General features: G+C 41.6%; 1 long non-coding RNA gene across 1 annotated transcript; it reads left to right on the top strand.

The window, feature by feature from the left end:
* Nucleotides 1–327: 327 nt before the first annotated feature.
* LOC307218098 lies at nucleotides 328–25,969 on the top strand. Its single transcript, XR_013839766.1, has 4 exons — nucleotides 328–442; nucleotides 12,230–12,341; nucleotides 16,314–16,449; nucleotides 25,688–25,969. It is a non-coding gene; the product is annotated as an uncharacterized lncRNA (long non-coding RNA).
* The last annotated feature ends 1,698 nt before the right edge of the window (nucleotides 25,970–27,667 follow it).

Genomic DNA, 27,667 nt, shown 5'->3' with positions numbered 1-27,667 from the left:
TGTTTACAAAGGAAGAAAAACACATATTTCCCAATCAAGGTAAGAGGTGGTTGAATTTTGTGGTTAAGAGGTGGCTGAATGGTGTCCTAAACTTAGAATTCACCAAACATGAGGTTGATACTGGGTTGCAGTTATTCAGTTAAGTGTGTGGTTGGTGGAAGGATTCAAATGAAGCTGTGGTGGCTGGTGTCCATTGACACTAGTAGGGCATAAGGCAGGAGGTCAACAGTAGGTGGAGCCAGAGCCAATGACTATTGCAAAGACAGCCAATGGAACACAGAGCCAATTAATTCTAGTTCTATACATTCTAGTTCTCCTCCCTGCTGAGTTCTACAAGGACAACACCGAATCTAAGGAGGAAGAAGCTGACAGGTAGTGCCATCCCAGGCCTGGTTGTAACTAGGAAGAAAGGCAGGCAACTGCTGGCTGAAGGCAGATTGAGGTTGGTGAGGCAGTGCCTCTATTGTGTCCATTCAAAATGCTTGGGAGAAAGACACCATGTCTATTATTTTTCTGAATAGCAGTTTTTGCACATCTAGACCAGAGTAGGGATCTTGCAGCCCTAGGATGCACATGGCCCACACTGTATATCATGCAGTCCTTGGTCTAGCATACTTCCTCAGTCTAACCTACCTCACTGTGTGGTTGTGAAGATAAATGGGGGGCAAGGCTTGTGTATGCCATCTTAAGTTCCTTGGAGGAAATACAGGATATACATGTAATTGATTATCGTAAATAATAATGTCATTCACAGCAGGTATTGTATTTCTCCTTTGAAAACAGGTGTAGGAAACTGAGCTTCCATTTAAATCTGAGATAAAATATAGTTGTGTTCTGAACTTGCGAACCAAATTTAATTGCTGATAATCTCCATCTTCAAACAAGGGATCATGTTATAAACAAACTAAATGCCAAACAGTAGAACAAAGGTTTTCTTTGCTTGGCCAACAATGCTTCTGGGATTGAATCAGAAGTGTTCAGTCCTAGAGAAAGTTCAGGAGGTTACAATGCAATCCTGTACCATGTCTATTCCAAGTAAGAATGCACATACAGTATTGCAGAAATTTACAAGCTATATTTATCCTGTTTTTCCCCCCTCCTAAGAAAATGTTGGTGAATGTTTTTAACAAATTCAGAATATTCAGACATGTTTGTTTAAAGCTGGTGAAAGTTTCTCCAAAATCCAGAATAATTTACACACAAAGTATGAATTCGTGATGATCACTGCAAACTCCAGGAAATGACTTGAAATTAAAACTAAATTTGGCCCAGGATAGGCGTCAAGATACATGTGAGTAAAAGCAACTCTGTGACATTTGTAGTTGATCTGGTATGACCAACCCCAAATGTTCAACCATATAGCCAGATCCACCCCCCCAAAAAAAATAAAATATGAATCCAATTTTTACACTAATGACATTTTAAAATGTCATAAATATTTTCCTTCTGGCTTCTGAGCCTTGAAAAACAATGCCGCCCGATTTTTCAACAATTTCTCTAACAAAATCAATGGGCTTTAATCCCAGTATGGAGAAATCAATGGTACCTCACTTTGAGTCAATGAGCCATATATCCTACTGCTGTAAATCGGTCCAAGTTCATAAAAGTCATCATACGATGGCCTTGTCCACAGCACATAAGACAAAATTGCATATTATCATACTGCGATTTCTTTTTGGTGAACACCTGATCTTTCTCAGGCATGTATCTGTCTGTCTGATCATCTTACCCTCAGGATATTTATTACATGCTGGCTATGGTCCCTGAGTTTCTGAGCTGTGGTCTGCTGTCCTCATCACTTCATCACAGATTTTACTACCGACACTGCCCTCATGGGATGGACAAGAAACAGAGCATTGTTTCACTAGATCTGAAGCTAGCTCTAAATTTATGTTAGTCTGGGCACAGGCTGTGATCTCAGTTCTTCTCTTTTATCTTTCTTAATCCCCTAGCTGGCTAATTCAACCAGAAAACTGCTTGGATTGTCTATAACTCATGTCATAATGTTACACAGATATGGAAGTCCTACTGTTTGAAATGTGTTCAGCTTTGGTAAATCAATGCCATATCAATTATGTACCAATTCCGTTTGTCCCTTGCGGCATCAGCCTGTTCTGCCCAGCACTCTCTCCCACCTCACTCCTTGTTTCCCTTTGAATTTGTTTTGACAACCAACCTTGAAGCCCTGGAAGACTGGAAGGCAGGGAATCTGTGCATCTGTAAAATACACACATAAATGAACATTAAAAAATCTGCTTTATAATGAGTCAGATCACTGCTCCGCCTAGCACTGGGTAGCTTATTCTGACTGAATTATAAATATTCTATAAATTCCTGAGTTATAAACATTTTATAACAGCTGAAAGAAGTATTCAAAACATAGTCAAATTCGAATATTTGAACCACTCCATGAACTTTGCTGAAGCTAGTTCTTCTGGATTTCTCCCTCTCTCCTTTGTTACCTGACAGCATTCATTCCTTCAGGCAGAAGCACAGGAGGAGTGGGAAGCAGGACTGCTCCATTGGCTATGCTTACATGTGGCTCCATCAGGTTTCGCTCTCTAACCACTGGCAGCAGCTGCTTTTTCAGGCTGCAGGAGATGGATCAATAGGTAGCAGGACCACTCCATCAGCTCCATTCGGCTCCTTCTATCCCTGAACTTTTGTATTCCAACTAGTCAAGCTCTCCTCAGGCATCACTATCAATACATGATTCTACCTACCTGAGAGGGAGAGCAGGGGTGAAGTCCTTGGCCCCACCCCTTCCCACACATCAAATTGCCATGCCTGCAATGGTGCCACAATGTGCCATGAGAATAATAAGGTTAATGTACTGGAGGTGTTGGGCTTAATAACACATCCCCTCTCTGGCCTCCTCTTGCTGTTGGAATTCTGTAGGGTAGAATACCTGAAAAGGGCTTATGTAAATTTAGGAACTAGTGCCTAACTTTGCTTGTTTTCCTTTTCCATTCTAATCCCCCTTTCCCTTTTGTTTCACATCCTTAAGACTGTAACCTTGATGAAAGGGATTGTCTTGTTTTTATTGATCTTATGTAAGCTACCTTTAGCTCACTGAAACATCAATTTACCAAAATTAGAGGTTTAGACATTTAATTTTGTTTGAATGTGAGAGTTAATTAATTTGTAAGTTCAGTACATCCTATTAAATTCAAATGTACATATACAAAACTCATATAGCCTAGAGAGATTCCAGAAACCATGCATAAAGATGAACAAAGTTATGTCAGTGCTGCTTCTGATATTGTTAAGGCAATGCACACACACACACAAACATCTCTGGATCATCGGAAGAGGTAAACACAAGAGTTGTTTTCATATTTATTATTAATATATTTATATAAATAGTTATATTTTAATAATAAAAGGGACGCAGGTGGCGCTGTGGGTAAAACCTCAGCGCCTAGGACTTGCCGATCGCATGGTCGGCGGTTCGAATCCCCGCGGCGGGGTGCACTCCCGTCGTTCGGTCCCAGCACCTGCCAACCTAGCAGTTCGAAAGCACCCCTAAGTGCAAGTAGATAAATAGGGACCGCTTACCAGCGGGAAGGTAAACGGCGTTCCGTGTGCTGCGCTGGCTCACCAGATGCAGCTTGTCACGCTGGCCACGTGACCCGGAAGTGTCTGCGGACAGCGCTGGCTCCCGGCCTATAGAGTGAGATGAGCGCACAACCCTAGAGTCTGGCAAGACTGGCCCGTACGGGCAGGGGTACCTTTATTTTAATAATATAATAATTAACAATATAATATTTATATAAAATATTACAGTTATATAATCTTCTTCCGTAGCACATAACTAAAGGCAACATAGTTTAGTAACTGCTGTTTATACTGTCTTTTTGGTCATTGAATCTTTAAGTTGCTAAATAGTTTCTCTGGGAAAGTTTCCGTGGGTTGTATCCATGGTTGTAGCTACACCCCACCTGCCCCCAAAGCTTATTGGTCCAGTGTAGATCCCATTTATAGGAAAGGAAAGGAGGCTATTTTCACCAGTTACCCTTCACATAGATACTCCTCCACTACCCTCTCTCATGCAATTTCCCGAATCCTCTAGAGCATATTGGGGAAGGGGAATGAAGGCTACAATGGAGGCGTTTGTGAAAATTAACTCCCCTTTTCATTCCAATGATTCAGAAGCCTCCACTGGATCAAAGGACCTTCCATCGTTGGTGGGACATAAGTGAATACAACCCTACGTTCTTAAGATCTGCATGCCCCTCAGGTCTAGAACTCAAGGTTAGGTAGGCCACAGGGACCTGGACCATGTAATTCTCTGGCTGGGACTAAAGGCTATAATGCTTTTAAACCTAAAGAGAATTAGCTGCTGAAAAATGTGCAGTCTAAATACAACCCCAATGCCATTCTACATAGCTTGCGAACATTTCAGCCATCCCTCATGCTATCGTATAATCATGGGTCAAGACATCCAGTAGCCCTGATAGCTGCAGTGCCAGATACACAGCAAATAACTGAAGTGTTTTGCTTTAAAAATGGTAAATTCTGCTCACTGTGACTTGGTAGTGATGGTTCATCAAAGGCACTGCAAACTGAAACCAGCACGACAGCCAAATTTGCCCCCTGTCTTGCTTTCCAGAGCAGGAGGGACAACAAATTAAGAGCCTTGCTGATGCTATGCTGAGATGTAATATCAAGTTACATCCATCACAAGCTTTCTGCTCTTCCTACTTGGTGTGGGGAAGTTGCAAACAGCGATTTCTAGCTAATGGAGCAATCTGACTACCATATATTTAACATTAAAAAAAACCAAGCTTCTTCCTTCTGTATGGCAACCCTAGTCACAACAAATTCCATAAGGGCACTTGGCAAATAGGATTGTAAATGTTTTGTGCCTTTCACCCTGTGAAACAACCCATTTTCTGCTTAATGCCCATTTGGAATGAGTCGCCTCTTTACTTGCTCAAATTTCACAGGGACGACTGCGCGTCTCAGCAGTTTGAACTCAATCAGAGCAAAGCAGCAAACCAGCCAATATCACCCAGTGTACAGGTCGGGGGGGGGGGTTAGCCCTCTTTTAAAAGGTAAAGGTAAAGGTACCCCTGCCCGTACGGGCCAGTCTTGACAGACTCTGGGGTTGTGCGCCCATCTCACTTAAGAGGCCAGGGGCCAGCACTGTCCGGAGACACTTCTGGGTCACGTGGCCAGCGTGACATCGCTGCTCTGGCGAGCCAGAGCCGCACACGGAAATGCCGTTTACCTTCCCGCCGGTAAGCGGTCCCTATTTATCTACTTGCACCCGGAGGTGCTTTCGAACTGCTAGGTTGGCAGGCGCTGGGACCGAGCAGCGGGAGCGCACCCCGCCGCAGGGATTCGAACCGCCGACCTTTCGATCGGCAAGCCCTAGGCGCTGAGGCTTTAACCCACAGCGCCACCTGCGTCCCCTAGCCCTCTTTTAAGCTGCACAATAACCGTGCTTGCCCCCTATTTCTCTTCTGTTTTATTTATCATGTATCGTTTCTCCCAGTTCTTGGGCTCAGACGGATTTTGAGTTGTTTTCTCCTGTATAACGCACATCTCACTTTTGATGAGTTTGCTCTTTGGGGGCACAGCAACATCAAGCGCGGTGACATGAAGCTTCAGGGAATGCTTACCAAACGGGTCAGATGTGTGTGGATGTTTACTCTGATTTGGTCTATTTGATTGAGGGTGTTGCCTAAGGCAAGGCTTTCAGTAACAAGAGTTCCACCACATGGAGTAAAGACCTGGCTGTGACAAACAGTTTGAACAGCTTCTGACGTTTGCACTGATTCGGGAGGCAAAGTCATTAATTTCATTCTCTCCGTGAGAAGAGTAAGAAATGTTACTGCAGAAAAGGGAGTCAATTCTCATTTCCCTCACCCAGCCTGCATCCATACATTTCAATGGATCTGCTCCCGATTTACCTCTTTAAGAAGACCCTTAACTCACCAGCCATAAAACTCATTGGAACTGTCTCCTCAGGAAAACTAATAGCCCAAAGGGAGTTTGGTTTATGAATAAAACAATGTTTTATTAAGTTGCTATTAAATTTCAATCGAATGGCACTCAGAATACATTGGAGCAGACATATTCCGGCAAGTAATTGGCTCCCCACATCTGCCTTCCTTTCTAATTGGACTAATTATGGCAGTGTAGGATCATGTTCGCTGCTCCACAGAAAGCAGGAAACCTTGATTTACAGCGAGAGGAGCGGCAATTAGAGGGAATTAATTCATAAGGCAACATCTAAATAAATCATATTACGAGTAGACAGCAATGTAATTATTGTGACTGGTGGTTCCCTTGTGGGAAAACATCACGCTTTCAACCCAAACGGAGCTCCTGAACTCTCCCAGGGACCCAGTGGAGCATCTCCAGGTTCGGTTTAGGTTACTGTCGCCTCTCAAGACCTAATTGATGCACAGTGTCGGAGAGAGGATGGCCTGGCACTGCTCCCCCAGCTGAGAAAAATAATCAAACCCTCAACATTTGCGTGTTTGTCCTTCAGCTCAATTAAATGCACGCTCATCTAATGGAGATAATATATGCCGATGTTGGTAGACAGGAGACATGTGATGGTTGTTCTAGTATAAACCCCAGTTTGCTTTCTCTAATTTGTACATTCTGTGTGGCCGGGGCGGGCTGGGGGAGAGGATGTTATTAACAAATGCATAGAATGTTAAGCTCCAAGTTTGGAGATGATTCCCCCAGCCTTTCAGTTAATAATTCATCTTTTTTCATACGCACTAACAGTCTGTGGTCCTACATCGTTGATGGAGATCAGGCACCTCTTGCAAGGCTAGCAAGCTGTGAGAGCTACTCTAGTAATGGTTAACTCCCCTTCATCTGCTTGTTATGATTATTCCTTGCTGTAGTATCGCTCCCAGCTTGTCATTAGGGGGCTTTGATGTACTTCTCATAAGCGTCTCCCGTGAAGAATAATATCTTGTTCCCATCTGTGGCTTGTTTTCACACCTGAAAACTTGCCCAGTGCCTCTTTCTTGAGCGTGGATGGTTTCTTTGTCTGAGAAGCAAACAATGTCTCCCAAAAGCATCTGTGCCCTATTGATAAAGGGAAATAGGCTATGTATAGGTTACCTCAAGGAAGGTTGTGGTTTATATATGAAGGGAGCCTCAGGGGACCCCAGCTGATATAGAATGGAATTGTACTATTCCTCACATTCAAATACATGATATGTCCTTTCTTCTGATCCTCTTAAAATATTTACACATGGGCCAACCTATTGTACATGTCATTTCTTTTCAAGTGACGCAAACCAACCACCTCTCTCACAATACATTTCTGGCGGCTTTTGTGCCATGCATTGTGTATCCAGTGCAACCTGGTCACATGTGGGGGAAGCCTGAAGCTTGGCATACATCTGCTGCAGAATCCGGTCTAGCTTTGTAACATTGTAACTTTGTAACATTTAAATGTGTTTGGGATTTATTATAATATTTTATTGTTTTCTTGTCTTATTTTCCGTGGATTTTTTTCACACACCACTCAGAAATGTGTAGTAGTATGGGAATGTGTTAAGTAAAATAAGATTCTAAGTAAAATAAGATTCTAAGTAGTGTACCAAATGCATTGTATGTGGAACTGCAAATAGTACAAAAAACTTACTTTGAATTATATCAGGTTCACCTGTATTAGAGCCACCTCAGATTGCTGCACTCTATAACAAGCCAGATGCAGTTTTCGCTAAGCAAATTTTGAACAACGGTTCTAACAGTGACCCTCAGTTTAATAAAGTTTCATTATAGCCCCCAATGAATGGTCAGATGAAATTTTAATTGCCTCAAAATGAATGTGCCACAGAGCATTTCCACAAAATTAAGCCCTAAATAGCTAAAGCTAACTACACTCTTTGATTGAATGATGATTCAGGACCCATTTATGCTGTTTATGCCTTTTGGCAAACACCCCCCAATTTAGCCTTAATATAATTAATAGATAAACCTTCCTGCTTGCAATAAGTTCTGAAATTAGAAAGTAATCTTTTCATACCTACTTGGGATAATGAAATAAGAGCCATATAATCTGCATAAAGAAGCACTGGAATTTTGTGATTACCAGTTGAGTGGGAGGGGAAGGCGAAGGGAGCTCCTGAACTACATCATTTCTCTAAAGATTAAATTACAGAGGGGCAAGACTGCAACCCTGGTGTAAATACCAGATCAGAACGAGAGCCCCTGAATTAAGTTTGAGTTTTAACTTGAGTATAACAGCAAAGCTGTTATATAAGAAACAGCAGCCACTTATCTAATGAAGCAACAGTTAGTTTTTTCTCATGGACTCTGTTGGTCAATGGTCAGAGGCAGATGAGAGATGAATAAATGCAACATACAGGGTTGAATGCAACACTGCTGTATGAATGTTCCATTGATGCAAGGATTTCTAGCATGTGCTCCCCCAATGCACCCCTTAAATCTGTTATAGGGCTTCCCCTGACCCTCTACAGAATACTTGGGGAGAATGAAAGGCAGATACAGGGCTAGGTGGGCGGGGGGTTGTCCTGTTGTATAAGCAGAAATTGTTGCATTGGTGGCACATAGTCATTGAATACTATCCACAGCTTTTTGGAGTGTGCAATTATAACATATGCTTGCATATGATAATTAAAGAGAGTCTGCTCCATTATACTATGCCCCTTGGGAAAACCATCTATGTAGGAGAGAGGAACTTATTTATTTCAGCCCACTCTTCTAACCATTCTAACCTTTTTTAAAAAGGGGGGGGGGACATGTATTCTGGCAGAAACCATTAGAAGACTGACTGGGTGATAGTTTTGAGGGTCACCCCAACTGCCTTTCTTAAAGATCAGAACTAAAATACTAGATACCAAACAAGACAGCAGTACTGCAGTTTGGGTTTCCTCAACTTGGTTCTTTCCAAGTGTTGTGAGACTACGACTATCATAATCTCTGAGGGATGACTATGCTAGATTGGGTTGATTGGAGTTGCAGCCCACAACATCTAATGGGTGTTACATTATCTACTCCTGGATTATAGATCTGGAGGGCAGCAATTGGGGGATACTATTCCAGATGAATTACATGTTGCAAACAAAATTACCACAATTGGAGCCCACAATGCTGGGTCAGTATAAAAAATGGCAGGCAGTAACACACAAGTGAGATATAAACCCATGACTTCCCAATTCATAGCTCATCAGTCTCCTAGTCACAGCTATACTATACTAGTTTTGAGTAGATAATTACACCAGTAGATAACTCTGCTGTCTACATTGTGAGATTGTGCAAGCAGGAAAGCACCAGTATGGAAATCTTGGAAGAGGGGAAAAAATATAATGGGAGTCCCAAGGGATTTTAGGTCACAGAATAATATGCTTTATTTGCCACTGGGCAGTGCAGGAAGAAGAAACCACTCAAGGAAATAAGGATATTTCATTGCACCATGGATAGTTTAGTTGGCACAAAAATGCATTTATTGCTTATATCTGCAAGCAGGCCAGCATTTCCAGTCACCAGGATGGTGTTGTTAACCTTTAGTGATGTGTTTGATATTTCCACTACAAATTAGTAGTGGGGGCATCCCTTCGTATTTCTTATAAATGTTAGGCAGTCATTTTGTGTTATAGTGTGTCACATCACACACATGAGCATGATGAGAATTAGCATAATATGATGCTATTGTTTATGTCTGGAGCCTGACATGTCATAAATCCCTCTCATCAGGAAAGCCAAGCTTCACATCTGAGCAATTATTCGCTTTTAGCAGACGCCTGATCCATTAGGAGTTGTGGTGCTAAATTGTCTGTTCGGATGGGTGGAAATGTATCCATCATGATTTGCTGTGCCTTTCTTGCAGCAGAGAGACACAGCGTTCAGTTACAGGGTCCGTATGCCACGTGCCACATGAGATGCTTCACAAGGACCAAATCTTAAAACTAGCTCTGAAATGTAGCTTCCTAAAGCTATAAACTAAGAGTTCCATCCTCCCTCTGCTGCAAAACCTCCCTTAATTTCGGTGACAGTATAATCATAGAGACAATGAAAATGGGTGGGTGTTTGCAGCCGTAAGGCTGGGTTCAACCAATTCATTCTGCTAGTGGAAGCCAACACAAGGACTCCAGCTAGCACAATGGGGCTTTCTCACCTGCTGAAATACCTCTAGTGATATGGATATAAAGCCCTACACTAGACTACACATCAAAAGTCCATCAGAGCGCATGAGAATGTGGTTCTCACAGCAAAGGGCTGTTGGAATCAGCATTCTCCTATAAGTTAGAACAATCCCATTACAATCAGCAGAATGACAACACTACAAGTCTGGAAGGGGGGAGGGGAGCAGGATAGAATGCAGCCTCCAGATTTATTAAACTGTCCTCTTCTTGAAAGGTAGATATTTTATACCATCTCCTGTTAACAATAATGTTCTCAACAATTACAGAATAATGAGATTCAGAACGGAACAAAAGAAAACTTCCAAAAATAAATACTCACAACAGTGTTGAGAGCATTTCCAAGGTAAATGGCACAGCTAATAATTCACACCCATGAATCTTTCATCATTGCTGAGCTGAAGGCTGATACAATTGCTAAACTACAATTACCAACAACAGAGTTGCATTGAAATAGGAATTGCAGCTAGTTGCATGTCCTCCTCTTCCTTCTAAAGCAAAAGGTGGAGTACAGACAACAAATGAAATGTTAAAAAAATAAAAACCTGCATAACATATTTTAAAACAGATTCTATGATTCTCATGACATCAAATATCAAACAGAAAGAGGAGCTCACCTAACTGAATACTTCCTAGGCGATTCTATATATAACATGGTAGACATGCTTAAATGGATTGGGAGACTGGAGATTTGTTAATGATACTTTAGGTCCTGTGTATCTAAGTCGGGATAGGGAACCTGTAGCCCTTGCCCTAATATCAAGTGATGGGCAGCAGGGTGGGGGTGGGGCTTGGACAGAGAGGAGTGCAAGACAGAGGAAATGTGGGGGAGATGAAATGGGTAGAGTGATGAAAGAAAAAAGTGATGGGGTTGATCACTTCACACCCCTGGCAACAGCATTTTGTCTCTCACCCGGCAGCCCCTTGGGTGGGAAGAGAGAAAGAAAGACAGAAGTGCATTGGCAGCTTATGTGTATTACCTGATCTGTTTCCTCATGCCTGCAACCCCTGAAATCCTGTTCAATGAAACTGTCATCTGCACATGTGCACTGATTATCTGAACTGTACACATCTCAGCTTAACCACAGCTTGCAGTTTCAAAATGGATGGAAACTGGCTTGGGGGAAAATGCCTCGAACAGGAGTAATTCTCAAGAAAATACAGGATACATATGAATTGTGGCTAATGGCATGTGTACTTGGCTTCAAACACTAGCAGTGGGAGTGTACTGGAGCAGAGCAACAGCAACAGAGCAACAGCAACAAAGAATGAACATTCCCATCTACATTGCAATGTTCTTTGGGTTTGGCCTGTTGATTTGCCTAGGAATGTGTGTCCTCTTCCCACCATAGCCCATAATCTTGTTGATGGGAATCTGCACTCATGTTTTCCATAACAAACTAAAAGAAAATAAGAATCACAACATTTCAATATGTGCAACAATTAATACATATAGATGACTTAGTGGTTTGAAAAAAACACATGAAGAAATATAGGCAAATTGCATAAGCTCCTGTTCTCAAAGCAATTTGACATACAAAACTGAAAGACAGAGTGGAAAGCACAGTAAAGCTAACTCACAGAGAAATAATTTAACAGAAGTGAGCATTGTTTACATTAATTCTCAGTTTCTCCAAATGCAATTAGGAAGTAAAATATGCATAGATATTTTTTAAGCATCAAACTCAATTGGATTGTGACTCTTCTTTTCTTTCTAGAAAAGAAATCCAATGGATTCATGATCACATATTTATTATTGCTGTGTTCAAGAGATGAAAGGGAAGTTGGCACCACCACATTCCTCTCCCCTTCAAGATTAGGAAAAGTGAAGGGACTGTGAACAAGAGGAGATTTTTTTCCTCACCCCTGTTGTATGAAGCATATTGTTTTTCTCTAAAGTGAAATAATCTCTCCCCATAACAAGAGCACAACAGTCAAGTCAATGGCTTCATCTGTATTTCCCATCTTATTTTCTGCTTTATGATGGCAAATCACCTTTATTGACACTGCTTGAGCTGCTGGAAGTGAATTTCCCAACAAAGATATTACAAGCAAGATATTACCTGTTTTGTTTTCTTTCCCCCCAGGAACCTTAATAGCTACAGTTTAATCAAAAGCTGGAAGGGCCCATTGACGCTATGGTGTAATTCATGGCAATGATGAGCACTGGTCTGAAACATTTCACTGGAAAGGAGAAAGGTGAGCTTTGCCTGTCTAGTCACTGATGCTTTCATTTCATTTCAAAGCTTCCCAATTTGCTTACAAATTATAGTGTTTTTCAAAGCAATCAAACCACTGGAGAACACTTCTTCCCTGCTGTAGATTAACGAGAACCAGTGGATGAATCGACAAAGAAAGCAAAACGTGGGTTGTTCAATGAATATTGAAATAACAGAGACAGTTTAATTATTCCAGTTGGTGAAGTTTATTTCACAGAACTGATAACAGGGATGGATCACAAAGCTTGATTTCTTGAATGCAGGCCCACTTGCTTTCTAAGCCCAGCCTCTTGGCATCTGTGTTGTAAGAATTAACTAAGAAATGAAATGTAGCTACACACACTCAAACTCCTTTGGGAAATATCTCTTGTTGGAAAAGCAAATAACATGGTAGAACTCTGAGTTGCTTGTTAGAATAAAATGTGAAGGAGAAAGCGTCATTAACCACTCTCTGTACAAATCCCCTTCCTCGTTCCAACAACTTAAGATTGAAATTTAAAGTTCATAGTGTTCTACTTCTACATCTTCCATCCCAAAGTGTCACAAAATTTATGTTCAGTTTATAAGAAGTACTGTGGGAGAGGAACAAGCTTACACAGCCTATAATAATGATAATGTCATGTGGGAAAGAGTTGTCTGACTGGAACTTGAACAGCAGCCCTCTTTGTCTAGAATCTTTACCTGAAATAAAAATATCAGGCTGAGCCAAAACGACTCACCATTCTTTGGCTGCATTCACATGGACTTGCCCAACATTTCCCTAACTCTTAATTTCTGCATAATATTTGAGCTTCCACACAACATAAAAGCCACTTCTGGTAAACTAATAGAATATAGCACAAATTTAGTGCTCATTTTCATGTTATTTGATTCCAATAAATATCCATTTGCAGCCACCTTAACCTGAAAAATTGTGAGAATAAAATGGCAAAATTTGGGGTAGTATACTGGCACATTCCTGCTGTTTTTGTGTGTGGGGGGGTGTTAATGAAGGAACAGAGCCAGTGTGGTGTAGCGGTTAAGAGTGGTAGTCTCGTAATCTGGGGAACCGGGTTCGCGTCTCCGCTCCTCCACATGCAGCTGCTGGGTGACCTTGGGCCAGTCACACTTCTTTCAAGTCTCTCAGCCCCACTCACCTCACAGAGTGTTTGTTGTGGGGGAGGAAGGGAAAGGAGAATGTTAGCCGCTTTGAGACTCCTTAAAGGAAGTGAAAGGCGAGATATCAAATCCAAACTCCTCTTCTTCTTCAGAAGCACACATGTACGGAAAGGGAGGGGAGGGGAGTAGCAACATTTTACACTCATTGTTGTGTGACCGTGCCCAGTGGTGTGAATGAAATATAGCACAACATAGTGGCATATCAGTCAAAAAGCCACAGTTCTGTAATGCAACAGTGTGTAAGGAACATTAGAAAACGGGAAAGAAGCACTAGCATTATAATCAGGAAAACCAATGCGATATTGCCCATGTCTGAATGCATCCTTTGTTAATTTTTTTTTGCCAATGTGGGTGGTGCGGTGAGTATTATTTTGGGGGGAATTTTTTCATTCCTTATGAAAATGTTTGCTTACACATTTAAATTATCTTCTCTTGCTCTCAGTGACATAATCATACAGCCAAATCTCATTGGCTGTATAATGTTTTGACATTTTCCTGTTCACTATAGCCCTATATAGTACATGCATTTTGTGTGTGTAAGGGAATTGTACAATGACTGGGGAGCAGGAGCAGGCTTTTAGTCCTCCCCTAACTTTGTACACACTTTCTAAAACAGTCTGTAAGAAAAACTCAATGTTTATGCTTCTGCTCACATGGCATGAAACAGTGTGAACACAATATCACACCTAGCCATCGTTGCCTGTTCCTAGAATGTGAACATTTGTTTACCTGGATATGGCCAGTAGGTATTCTGAAGTGTATTTAGCATAATGGTGATTTCCCCCCTATAGTGGATTGTGAACATTCAGGCATGGGCTGTAGAATGAGTTGTGATTGGAAATAAATCCAAATGTGATGTTCATATCACACAGGTTGCATAAGGCAAACCCTTGTTACTCTCCTCTTCCAAGTTCTCGTCACAACCTTCTGTCTCCTAATAGATGAGGGGAAGCAGTAGGACTTTCCCTCTGGGACCTGAGAGAGGCTGTTAGCTAACTGCCTGCGACTCTTTCAAATCCTTGCTCACACCTCGCTGCCATCTGTTCCTTCTCAAGTCTTGTTTTCTGCTCTAATTAGAAAGCTCAGGACATTTTGAGACCAAGGGGCAGACAGGTGAAGAGGCACATCTGGACAATGTCTTCTCCGATGAAATATGGCAATCAATATTGCTGCATGGTCTCATCATTTCCAGGTCAAGGGCAAATGGGAGAAGAGCACTCTTGGCACTTCCTCTTGAGTGTGTTCTGAGAAAAAGTCAAAGTTCACAGGAGAAAGTCCAGGTTCCTCATACCCTTAGCAGGTGTTTTCAAAATTCACTTTTGTTGGAATGTCCTGAGTTTGGCTCAGTCACCTTGCATCTGTTTGCTTCTGCATCTCTCACATTCAACCAACTGCTTTAATTCCCACCAGGAGAGAGGCTGGAAGCTTTAACAAAAAAATGTTGTGATAATTACCTTGTCTGCATTTCCCCCTCTAGCCAGCATGAGGTATGGAAAGGGATTAATCTGGATTAACTCCACCATATTATCCCAGTTGCTTGGCGTCGAACAATTATATACAACTCTCTCTTTCCCCCCAAGCATGCCCAAGGCTCGTGCCTGATACAGAAAGGTGGGGAATTCACAGAATCAAAGAAAAAGAATCTACTCCTCCAGCATCATACCCTAAAGCAAAACAAATAAAATCTAAAATCTACCACCTAAGTAAGACAGGCACTTACATAAGGTCTTGAAATTTTTCTACAGATCAAGATACCCTAAACTCCCTCTGTATCTTAATGTATTGTCCAGCTGTTCTTATAATCATTTTCCCCAACACCCAACCTGCATTTGTACCGTTTCAGCTTAAACCCATTATCTCTAATCCTCCCGTTTACAGGCAAAAACTGTTCTATTCTTTTTTAAGCAGCCTTTCAGATATCATTGAAAACCAAAAATTAAGGCTGCAAACCTACTCCAATAGAAATCCATACAACGCTTATATTGATTTTAATAGAACAGAATTACAATCTTTAAAATGACAGAGGATTTTCGTGTTGTGCATTAGGTTGTGCAAATTCATTACATTCGTAGCAGTCAACTTGGCATGTTTAATTCAAATCTGTGACAGACAAGGATTTGGAGTGACCTGTTACAAGAGAATGTTCCCTAAAGCATATTGAAACTGAAAGTCTACAATCAGAAACTGGACAAATCCAGGCCTCGCTCAAGCAAATAACATTTTTAGTAGTAATCAGTTCAGTCTCACTGAACACCCAAAGTCTTCAGTCATACACTCAGCAGGTAAAAACTGTATATGGAGCCTTGATAGCATGTCGGCTCTAGTTAGGCTTATTGCCAGGAATTTATTATAAGGCGATTTTCTTACTGTGTGATGAAGGAACACTGATTAGTCGAAAGTGTTGCCAGAGTACATGAAGGAACAACAAAGGAGAATCCTCAATGAACAGTATGTAGATGAGAGAAGTTAAAAGAGACTTTAAAGAATTATTATAGTAAATTCAGATATATTAGCCCTCTTCAGTTATTCACTGTTGGATACGTGAAGGAGCCTGTAGGAACGCACAGAGCTAATTCTGCCCCCTCAATGATGCACACTGGCAGCGCTGTCAAGAAATTGCATTTGAAAATTTATATAAGAGGAGAGAGAAATTTGGTACAGTTCTCATGCTTGGGGTGGAAGGCTTTTCCTTCATTTCAACTACTTCCAGCATGGCCAAGGGGCGTTTGTGTAATTCCTTCCTCCCTTCCTTCCCCACATCTCTCTTATGGTCTACTTTCTACTGCCTCCCCAGGTGCCTGAGCTTCATGATGATGGTGATGGTGGTGATTTGACTTCTCTTCCTTCACCCTGAGGTCCCAGAGTGGGTTGCAGCATTTAAAACAGTATTAAAAAGCAATTGACAACAATTGACAATCCTAAAAAATAAGGTGGGTCCAAAAAAAGTCAGAGCAAAGAGGTGCGTCTTCAGCTGTATAATGAAGGCACCAGATGCACATCTGTGGGGATGCAGTTCCACAAGTTAGGGGCTGCCACAGAGAATGAAGATGGCATCCTTCCAGCCTGAGGGTCTGAGTTCAAGTTGGTGGTAGGCTGGTCCCTTCTGAGCCTTAGGGTCCTTCGCCAGTAGTCTAGTGCCTGACCTAGCCAACCACTCATACTAGGTCTGTGGGGTATGGGCTGCAGAGTGGAAAGTATTCCACACTTATGGCAGAGCTACCAAGCATTACTATGTGAGCTTGCATGGTTAATGTTGGGATTAAACAAACGGATGCTCCAATATTAGCATTATGAGAATATCCCCACCATCCTAACATAACACATGCCTTGAGTGCTTCTTAGGGAAACCCACTGCTCACTAATTTGCCTATTTGGTTCACAATAACAAATTTACTAATGTCTAATCAGCAAGAACTTTGCAAGTACAGTGTTAAAAAAATAAAAGCGAGATTCCTTAGAATTTGAGCTCAGAAGAAATGGCTTGAGGCTCAGCTTGACATTCAAGCTACAGAAAATGGAAAAGGTTTGGCTCATAGTATTTCCAGATTGAAACAAATGTTTTGATTGGCTGCAAAATGCAACGGCACAGGCTGAGCTGCAATAAATGTAGAGAATTTTGTTGAATCAAGGACTACAGGAAAGATTAGGTCAAGGGCTCTGAGCGGGGCCAGATAGGTGGAGGATGGGATGTCAAAGATTATAATATCAAGGACTCAAGGGATAGGGCAAGGCTTATACCCGAGGATGATTTATCCTTCAGTTTCTTCCCCATATAAACTGCTACTGGAATAATTCTGTGCTACAGGCTTATAATGGCAACCTGGTGCACTCTGCTTGCTCATGACTAGGAGTTGGGTCCTTGAAATTTACCACTGCAACCAGCGCCAGAGTTTCAGATTTACAGCACACTGAAAGAAAACCCTATTAATCTTTCATCCTTCACTCAGCTGTAAATTTGGATCATATTTAATTCAAAGGTTTCAAGGTCTCTCCTGTTCCTGCCATCATCAAGAGGCCTATAATATAAAACTTTCCTGAATGTGTGGGGAAATCAATGCAAAAAAAAATGTTTAGCATTGAGAAGAAAATGCGCTCATGTTCTTATCTCCTTTTATTCTAAGTTAGACCTCAGCTGAATATTCACTCACGAATAAGTGAAAGCAGGACTTTTGCAGATGTGTGTGAATTAACACCTCTCCCCCCATGCTTAAATGTGCCTTTTCCTCCTTTCTTTTCATAGCAGTTCACAAACACTGTTCTCCAGTTCTGCTACAGCTTCACTACCAGCTTTAACAACTTTTCTTCACTAGGTGATCTCACTCAATCAGGGGTCATGTAATGAGTATGGTGGCATCACAATGCTGAGTAGTCCATAAGAATTGGCTATGTGATCATGGAGCTGTGGGGAAATTATGGTAATTCAGAGTGAGGTCAATACAATGCAGTAAAAATTGCCCTTGCTCTGAATTGCCTCTGCCTATGAAAAATAAAAGGCATTCCGAAAGAGGCCACAAATACCTAAAAACCCACCAATCTAAGGGCCCACCATCAATTCATTCAGTTTCCTCTGTATGGCTTTGTTTTGCCTTAAAAGTGTGGCTGCTTCAGAAATGTCAGGTAGTCATAACCTGCTGCATCTTGCTTTATCAAGGTGCAGGTAAACTACAGGATTGTTTCCCATGAAAGAAAGACACATCCTATTATTAAAAACTTTCTGGCTAAACATGTTTCTTTAAATGCATATGCCATGTTCTTCAGATTGTAATTGATGATCTGATTTATAGCATAGGTGGAGCTGGCTGACTGGCACAGATCCAAATGGTAGAAAATGCCCTATTTTTGCATGATTTCCCTGGAGGCAAACTTTAAACAGTTGCATTTACAAACAACTTGATTTCATATTAACCCAGATTTGTAATTGCTTCCTTGGGAAAATAAAATCAAGGTTTCTGTAGCTTCTCTCACAGAACCTCAGGGCATTAATGCAAGCAATTAAAGGGAAGGTTTTAAAGTGGGAGTGGGGGTTGCGAAGAGAGCAGCTGGAGGAGGTCAAACACATTGTGGGGGGAGGGACTGGAAGGAGTTCATAATATAGTTATTTGTGGGGAAATCATCACCAGAATTTCACAAACGAAAGTGATTATTTAAATGCTTTTCCTCCCCAGAGAATGTTGATAGTTGCCTTAAAAGAATCTAATATTAAGACCAGGAACACAGTCCAGAGGACTATCCATGGAGGTGTGATGTACAGTGTGGAGCTTTCTGTCATTTCTGAATCACACACAGCATCCCCTGACCCACATTGCAAGTAGCTTAAAAAAACCCCAGTATTTAAGCAGGGTTAATGAACTTGTGGCCCTCCAGATGTTGACGGACTACAACTCCCATAATCCCCGATTGCTAGTCATGCTGGCTGGAGCTGATGGGAGCTGGAGCTCATCAACACCCCTGACTTATGGGATTGGGAAACTAGGCATGTAGTGGGTCCTGTGGGAACTTTGCAAAAATAAGATGGATGGATGGATGGATAGATAGATTAGATAGCAACACGCCCACCCAAATTGAGGCAAGAGACCAGATGGGGGGTAAGGGTCACTCTTTATTGACTAGAAGGATCTGCAATGAGCAATAACATTGCCCACATACGTGTGGTTAGAAAGATACAATCTAATGAACAATGGAGATGGATCCACTTTCCTTTGGACAAAATCCACCCACCCCAGCTCTATGCACTGGATCAATTATCCTGGATCACTGGATCATTGCCTGCTCACCTAATAGTGAGAACATAAGAAGAGCCTGTTGGATCAAGTCCCATCTAGACCAGCATCCTTTTTCTCCAGGACTTAATCATCCAGGGGTCCTTTTCCTTTATCTTTACCTCTCATGGTGGCCAACCAGATGTCTGTGGGAAGCCTACAAGCAGGTGAACTACAAGGTCACCTGGCTTCCCTACCCTAGACCCACTGGCCAGCATTCAGTGGACTACAGCATTGAGGGCCAAAGGGCAGCTCCCTTCCCCCCATCCCTTTGAGTCGGCTGGTGGACAGATAGTTGGGTTACCTCAGGGTTCTCACTGGTCTCACTCTTAAGTGTGACCAGAAGAATTAACCAGTCAGCCAAATGACATAACAGCAGGCCTCCTTTCAATAGAACAGAGTTAGCAAAAAAAAGTGCACCCCGCAAGCCAACCTTTAAATAACCCCCAAAAATCCCCTACAAAGGAATCTTGCCCTTTGCCATCGCTAAGTATTCTCTCTTCACACCACCACATCCCTTTCTTCCACATCTCATTTGCTAAGGGTTCACTAATATTAGTCTTGTTTGACCTTGCTGCTTTAGTATTTTATATTATGTATTTATGGCTTTTTTAAAAGAAAGTCCTGTGACTATTTGGTAAAAGGCAGTATACCTAAAAAAGAGAGAGAGAGAGAAAGAGAGAGAGAGAGAGAGAGAGAGAGAGAGAGAGAGAGAGATTTGCTCTATGATAAAGACACAGTCACTTAAATGCAATTGGAACCAATGGGATGTGAGTTCATTGTTCTGAATTCCTGAAATGTAATATCCTGATGTGCTCACTTAAGGCCTATGTAAGTAGATTTTTCCATTCATTTCAGTGGTGGACTCAGCTCGGTTTACACTCCCATTTAACTGAATGGGAAATTCTGTGGGCAGACAACCTTTGTTATCAACTCTGCTGTCCTGTAAGAAAGTCACACACAGAGAGACATTTTCCAGTGTCTTTGCGCTATGCTATGGGGTTTGGAAAGGTTATCATTCCTCACTGCTCCTACTCCAGGGTGACATGTGCCACTCAACAGCATGCTACTTATAGCAAAAACTGGAGACAACTGCTAGTGTATGACAATGCTCTTGAACCATCCATGGAGCCAATTCCTGGCTCTCACAGCATTCATCAGCTGTTGCAGTGGCTCACCTTCTAACCCCTTGGATTTTATTGGGTTTATATGGATCTTGGTTTGGTTTTGTAACTAACAAATATATAAAGAGAGAAACACCACTGAGCACAAGTAATTTGGCTCAAGCAAAGTGGCAACCAAATGTGTTATATATACATTTCCTGAAGCCCATGAATAAATGTGTGTTCAAAGACGTGCTTTTTAAAAAAGAATGAACTGTGCTTTTAATGACATCTGTGCCTTTCATTAGAAAGTCACAGATGAGTACAAAATGACCTTGGTGCCCATTTAGCATATAATTGCAAAACTGTGAATGGTTTCACAATGTTGAAGATTAAGCATACCAAATCAGAACGTACTTTGTATCTTCTTCTTTCTCTCTCGAATATAGGTAACTGCAGACAGGGAAGATCATTTTAAATAGAAATAAGAAGAACCCAAGCGAAAAGAAAAGGAACGCCTTTTGTTAGATGTTTAAAAGCGGTCAAAAAAAGACACGAATTAGAAAGTCCTTCTAAATTTCTTCTCAGTGGAAATGATCAATTAACTACAATTGTGTGTTCTCTCGCTGAAACCTGCTGGTGTGCTGGCAGAAATGTGCTCTGAATGCTCTTAAAACTATAGCCAAAAAGGAAGAACTCTGCTGTGTTCTTGTGCATTTGGAGGGAGTATTTCATGTGCACGATTCCATTGACAAAGCGGCAAGCTGAGCTGTGTTATTAAACAAATAATACTTTCCCCCTATTGGTGATGCTTCTGGAGACTTTATAACAACTTCTGTATGCAGGACAGTGTTGGTTTTGCCAGCATGATTTGAAGAACTGCTGGTACAACAGAGGCACAGTGAGCCAAACAGGCTTACATCGTGCCTCTTCCATGTGCTCTTCTTCTGCATCTTTGACCACACTGTCCTTAGACTCATTTACCCTCACTGGCCCTTTATTATGATTGGTGACATTATTTCGTCAATGACAACAGCATGCTACAACTGATGTGATGCCCCCAAAGACAAGTGTGAAGAAAAGCCACATGCATCAACCCCACAGCCTAAAAAGAAGTGAGGTCAAATGAGGCTAAGAATATGAAGTTCAGAAAAGAAGGGCTGGAAAGATGCAGCAGTATGGGAATAAAAATGGTGCCATTGCTGAACAACTCTGAAATAACATGAATATTCAGAGAAGTGTGTATATCAGTTCCATTTATTTCACTGGGAGACATTTAAGCAGGTGCCAAGGTCGTTAAAGAAGCTGCACATTCACAGTGATTATGTGAGTGTTTCTTGAGTCCTAGCATATTGCAGATGACTCTCAAGAACAAGCAATCTCTCTTCCAGGACAGTCTTTCATTATTTCAATGCATTGATCTAAACTCCATGGTTCAGGGTTGCACATAGGTTCCTGCATTTAATTGGCTAATCAGGATGAACTGGTTGCTAAAGTGTCCCAAAATTATCCATGAATCATAATGAAGAGTTGTTTTGCTTATGATCCTGTGTATTATTTTCCCCATGTGAAAGCAGTTGGCAAATTGCCCACTTGGCTACTGCACTATTTCTAAATTTACCTCGAGTCATGCCAATAAAGAAAATCAGGCATACAAATGAAAAGATTCTACATTTCCTATATTGTCCATCCAATTCCCAAAGAGCAGCTTTTCCAAGGAAGCTGGGTGCAATACATTTTCTAAGTGTTGGCATATCAGATCAGGACAGGGTGTTTACTTATGTCATCCCCAGATTAGATTCGAAATGTAGGTGATGTTTCCCTAACTTCATAGTTTTCTGCAATTTTTGTTGACTCCTGCAAGGGGAGGGAATGAGCAAAAAAACCTCAGAATATGGGTATTAATATGGAAACTGCAAAATATGTGCCCAACTGCAAATATTCAACATGCTTACAAACCTACATCTTCAATGTCCCAGGCCATCTTTTTTCACATCTATAGCACCGTACTTACACTAATATTTTGTCACCTAGGTAGAACCACCTTAACAATGGCTCAATTTGAGCATGACTGAAGTTGGGGAAGAATTTTCAGCCTCAGACGATGGAAAGTGAGACATGAATTCTACTAAAGGAGAAGAATCTTCCAACAACTTCCTTCTCTGATGTAGTATATCTTTTCCCAGACACTACTAAGTGTTATTTTTCAAGGACAGCGAACCTGTCCACTCTCTGGGAAGACCTTCTTAGAGCTATTAGACACATTCTATCTAGATTTAAGAAGCCAGGTAACTATAACAGCTTAGACAATTGAAAAAAAAAGAGGCTTCATTGTTTTATCATAGCCGGCACATGTCAGTGTTGCTCCCTAATATGCTTTTATTTATGCACAGTGATTAAGTGTGCACTCAGAATGATTTTAGAAGCAGTCATAGTGTCTGGGAAGGATAATCGAAAGTTGAACTAAAATTTCCCAGATGATGTATTTCTGGAAAAAATGGTGTGATTTTTCTTTTTCTCACCACCACCCACTAGAAAATGGATCTGCAGTGATAGCTTTGAATATTTTCCACCATTTTTTGTGGCAGTGGCTACAAAATGCTGCAGGTCCAGGGCATTGTGGAGAATGCAAAACAACACAGTTGTCTGCTGTAGCAGCAACAACAAAAACTCGGGGGCAGGGGAGAGAAGCTATGCTACTGTCATGGCTAATAGTGGAGCCCATCCATTGGATAAATTTGGTGAAATAGTACCCTCCGCTCCACTTTTCTGTCCACAACAGGATGGAGACTTTCAAGGGATCATTTGTGCACAGCTCTAGAATACTCTCCTGCCTTATATGTTAGTTTAGGACTATGGATTTCCTCTCCCTGAAGGCTGGCTATGAGCACTAACCCATTGGATCAGATATATTTTACCATTATATCAGAGGACATGACCTTATATTAGAGCCTCCTATAAATAACTGGGTTGGATCCAAATTAAGTTGGGCACACTTAGTTGCCATCAGCAATGATGGAACAAATGTCATGAGAAGTGCTTTCATGGAGCAGATCAAAAGCCCATGTAGTCCAGCATTCTGTTCTCAACCACCTATGGGAATGGATGCTTATGAGAAGCACAAAAGTAGGACATGTGTGTCCCCTTCTATTGGTATTCAGAAGCATACTGCCTCTGGTTCTGAAGGTAATGTATAGCAATAATGACTATTAGCCATTGATAGTCTTACCTTCCATGAATTTGTCCACTGATTTCAATGGGAACTAAGTGCAACTAATGGTATGGATCCAACCCACTGTTCTTTCCTCTCATGTCAGCAATCCTGTTTTGCTTGGTGAGTCATAGTCAATCACCTGAGCTCTATCAGCTCGCAAGCAGGAGACGTTATGTACATTTAGACAAGAATTATGTAGTGGAAATAAGAGACAGCTGTGTTAAATAATAGCAATAACAATGGCTTTCATTCCTTTCTAATGTGCATTCAATGCTTATTCATGTACAAGAAAGACTTTCAAACCATTTGCTGAACAGTTCTACCTTCTGTTCGCCATAATGTTGACGTAAACCTGAAGTAACCTCATTATCATCAATGGAGTTAATTAATTTCTACTTGCAAACCACACAGAAAAGGATCAAAATGCTTGCTATGTTTCAAATACATTTAGTATACAAACACACTATAGCCTAAATTCACATTTCTTCAGCTAGCATATTCAAATGGGATATTTGCTTAATGTTATCACTAGTCCCTGTTCTAAGGCTTCTTCATCTTTAAACCTTTACTGTTTCATAAGCGAGTCATCAAGACAGTTCAGTTCTCCTACTCCCCATGTTGACATCTTGACTTAGAAGGTATGGAGAAGTGTTTTATTGCTGAGGTTCAGTTCATGCCTGGCTACAGGAATATGGAAGCTGCTTTACCATGGCATGGTCCCACACCACTGATATCAGACATTATTCACTGAGGACTGTATTCAACACAGCCCTAAGTAACAGTCCCACCATTGAAAGGAATTCCACATGTGCCACAGGATTCACCCCTCTTCTCCATCTGAACATCCCCCAGAGCAGATTAGGAGAGAACAATATGTGTGTGCGTGTGCGTGTGTGCGTACATGTACAGGGCAGGAAAGAGTCCTGTTGCGCAAGGAGAAATCTTGATGGTTACTTAGCCAGAAAAAAAGAAATGGCATCAGTCACCCCTCAGTTACACAAATAGTTCCTAACAGGAACATAGGAACCTGCCCTATTTCTAGAAGTCCTACCACTCAACCATCTAGCTCAGATTTTGATCAGCGGGTGCTCTCCTGCATTTCAGATAGAAGAGATTCCCAGTTCTATCTGGAGGTGCCAAGAATTGCAAAGCACTACCACTGATTTAAGGGACGCAGGTGGCGCTGTGGGTTAAAGCCTCAGCGCCTAGGACTTGCCAATCGAAAGGTTGGCGGTTCGAATCCCTGCGGCGGGGTGCGCTCCCGCTGCTCGGTCCCAGCGCCTGCCAACCTAGCAGTTCGAAAGCACCTCCGGGTGCAAGTAGATAAATAGGGACCGCTTACCAGCGGGAAGGTAAACGGCGTTTCCGTGTGCGGCTCTGGCTCGCCAGAGCAGCGATGTCACGCTGGCCACGTGACCCGGAAGTGTCTCCGGACAGCGCTGGCCCCTGGCTTCTTAAGTGAGATGGGCGCACAACCCCATAGTCTGTCAAGACTGGCCCGTACGGGCAGGGGTACCTTTACCTTTACCTTACCACTGATTTAGGAATAAATGGCAGTTTATTCCATTTTCACGATGTTTCCCTAAGTGTTAATTTCCACATTATATTTGAGCTTTCATGTGATGTAAAAATGACCTCCATTGGTGCTGATATTCATGTTATTTGGCTCCATAAATAAATCCATTTGCAAGCCCATTAACCTGGAAAACCATGAGAGTTCGCACAGTTCTTTCCTGCCATTTTCCTGGCTGAATGATGGAGGAACAGAAGCACACATGTGTGGAGACGATGGAGGAATAACGACATCCAATGACAGTCACTGTTGTACCACACCACACCCACTGGTCTGAATGGAATGTAGCAAAATGTGCTTTTATATCAGTCCAAAAGCCACATCTCCATAACACAACAGGTACAGAAGTGCTAGCATGATAACCAGGAAAATGCAATATTCCCCATCTCTGAATGTACCCAACACCTCCTGTTTTATAGTTTTATTTCATTACTTTGTTTTTTTCATGATGTCTGGCACTGCCACCTACAATGCCTGATGTTGCCTCCTTCAGCAAATTTATTTTTATTTGTGTTTCAGATGCTCTTCACAGGATTGCACCCTGAACTGCCTGGCTCTAGTCATTAAGTACTGCAATGCTATTGCATCAATGATTAGCACCATTTTCAAGTACACTGCTGATACAGAGTTGATGCAGCCATGAGAGACATTCTTTCTAGAGCACCAGGCTTAGTTGGGAAGACGGTACCGAATATAGGGGGCAGGAGCCCAGGCATTTTCTGACTTTAGAGAATTATTTTAAAACACACCACTGTGCTTTGCATATTATTAAGTTATACCCCAAGCACCTAGAGAGCACAAGGGGGCACCTTTTCTGGCAGTTTCTGTGCATCTAAATAAGCAATTATGCCAATAAAACAAACACTGATTTAATGTCCCATAAAGCATGGAATGGTGACCATTAAAACTAGGCATTATGGACAATTTACAGAATTATCTGTAGATGTACAATAACAAAGACACTGAAAAAGATATACATTCACCCTTGAAATGTCACTGTTTTGCAGTTTCTTTGTTCTAGCAAACAATGGTAAACAATGTTCCACTGACCTCCAGTGGGGACAGTTGGAAAATGCATCACTTTCATTCCCAAGGTGATGAGGAAAATGTCTTCTTCTTCTTTTCATTTTCTTTTTAACCCTCAGAGTAACACTAGCCAGTGGCATGTGGGTAGAGATGCACTCTGCAAGCCCACTCGCACCTGTACCTTACCTTAAATGACATAGTTCTAATCCATTAAAACTAATGGTGTGAATGATTTCAGGCCATTACTTCCCATAGCAGTGACAGCAAGTACACAAAGAGAATCCAGAAGACTGTTTCTGCAAGGCATTTACATGATGGATAGGAGTGCTGGGGACACTGTTCTGAGGCAGACAAGTGCATTAACATAATGACACATATCTCTTGGCTTGCTGTTGAGCTAATGCTATGACAATACAGCAGTGTGGTTCATTTGCTGCCCTGTGCAGTTATATTTCTGTCCAAAACAGGAAGATTGCACTCAAAATAAGTTGCCACCAGGTTATCCCAAGCTATGACCAAGTTTTCCATCTACAGTAAATTGTATGGTGGCCTTGAGGGACTTACAGAGACCAGCAGCAATGGTAAACTTATTTAAAACTAAATAAGTATTCTCTGTTGGTCTATTGTAGCAACACAGGCACAACACCTGTTCTTCCTGGCATTACTTGAGTGAGAGCCACCGCGATCCAGCTCCTTATCAAGTTTCTGCATTGGGACTATGGAATTTATGGCCTTTCAGATGTTATTGGACTACAACTCCCATTATCCCTGACTATTGAGCTGGCTGGCTGGCTGGAGCTGATGAGAGTGGGAGTCCAGCAACATCAGGAGGGCCACAGGTTCCCCACATCTGATCTAGGTGAGATCTCAAATCCTAGAGGACATGGTAGTCCATGATGTAGCTTCTTGTTATGGCTGGAGAAAATTCAAAATAAGCAGCATTTTGACCTATTCATTCATTTACTCACCAAGATCAAGACCTGAGACCAGAAAGGCACTTGGTGTTATGGCCTGGCTGAAAATTCACACTTCTCCAAATTTTTGCAGAACAGCTTTCCAACTAAAGCATATGTACAAAAATGGGAACATTGGGAGAAACAGTGCATAAAACTGTCAATTCATTAAAAATACATTAAAATGCTGCTTGTAAAAATGTATAGAATAGGCAAAGTTACATTTAAATTGAGTATATTAGAATATGCACTACAATGCTGATGAATTAAAAATGATGAATTTTTTAAAAAATCACAAGGTGATGTAGAAATGTGGTAAACTGAATTTAAGATTGGTATTTCTCCCTGTTTCTAATTTGTCCAAAGTTGACAGATTCATCCATCCCTAAAAGACACTCATAATTTCCTAGAAGGCACCCACAATTTATGTGCTATTGACTCGCAGGTGACTGTGTATATGTGTGGCACTGGGGAATAAATAAATAAATCAGTTCTAACCTGAAATGGTGGGAGAGAGCTG

The sequence above is a fragment of the Podarcis cretensis genome (genome assembly GCF_951804945.1).
Source record: "Podarcis cretensis genome assembly, chromosome: 6".
In the NCBI taxonomy this organism is placed as follows: domain Eukaryota; kingdom Metazoa; phylum Chordata; class Lepidosauria; order Squamata; family Lacertidae; genus Podarcis; species Podarcis cretensis.
Note: the sequence above shows the minus strand (reverse complement) of the source record. Positions and strands in the feature narration are given on the sequence as shown.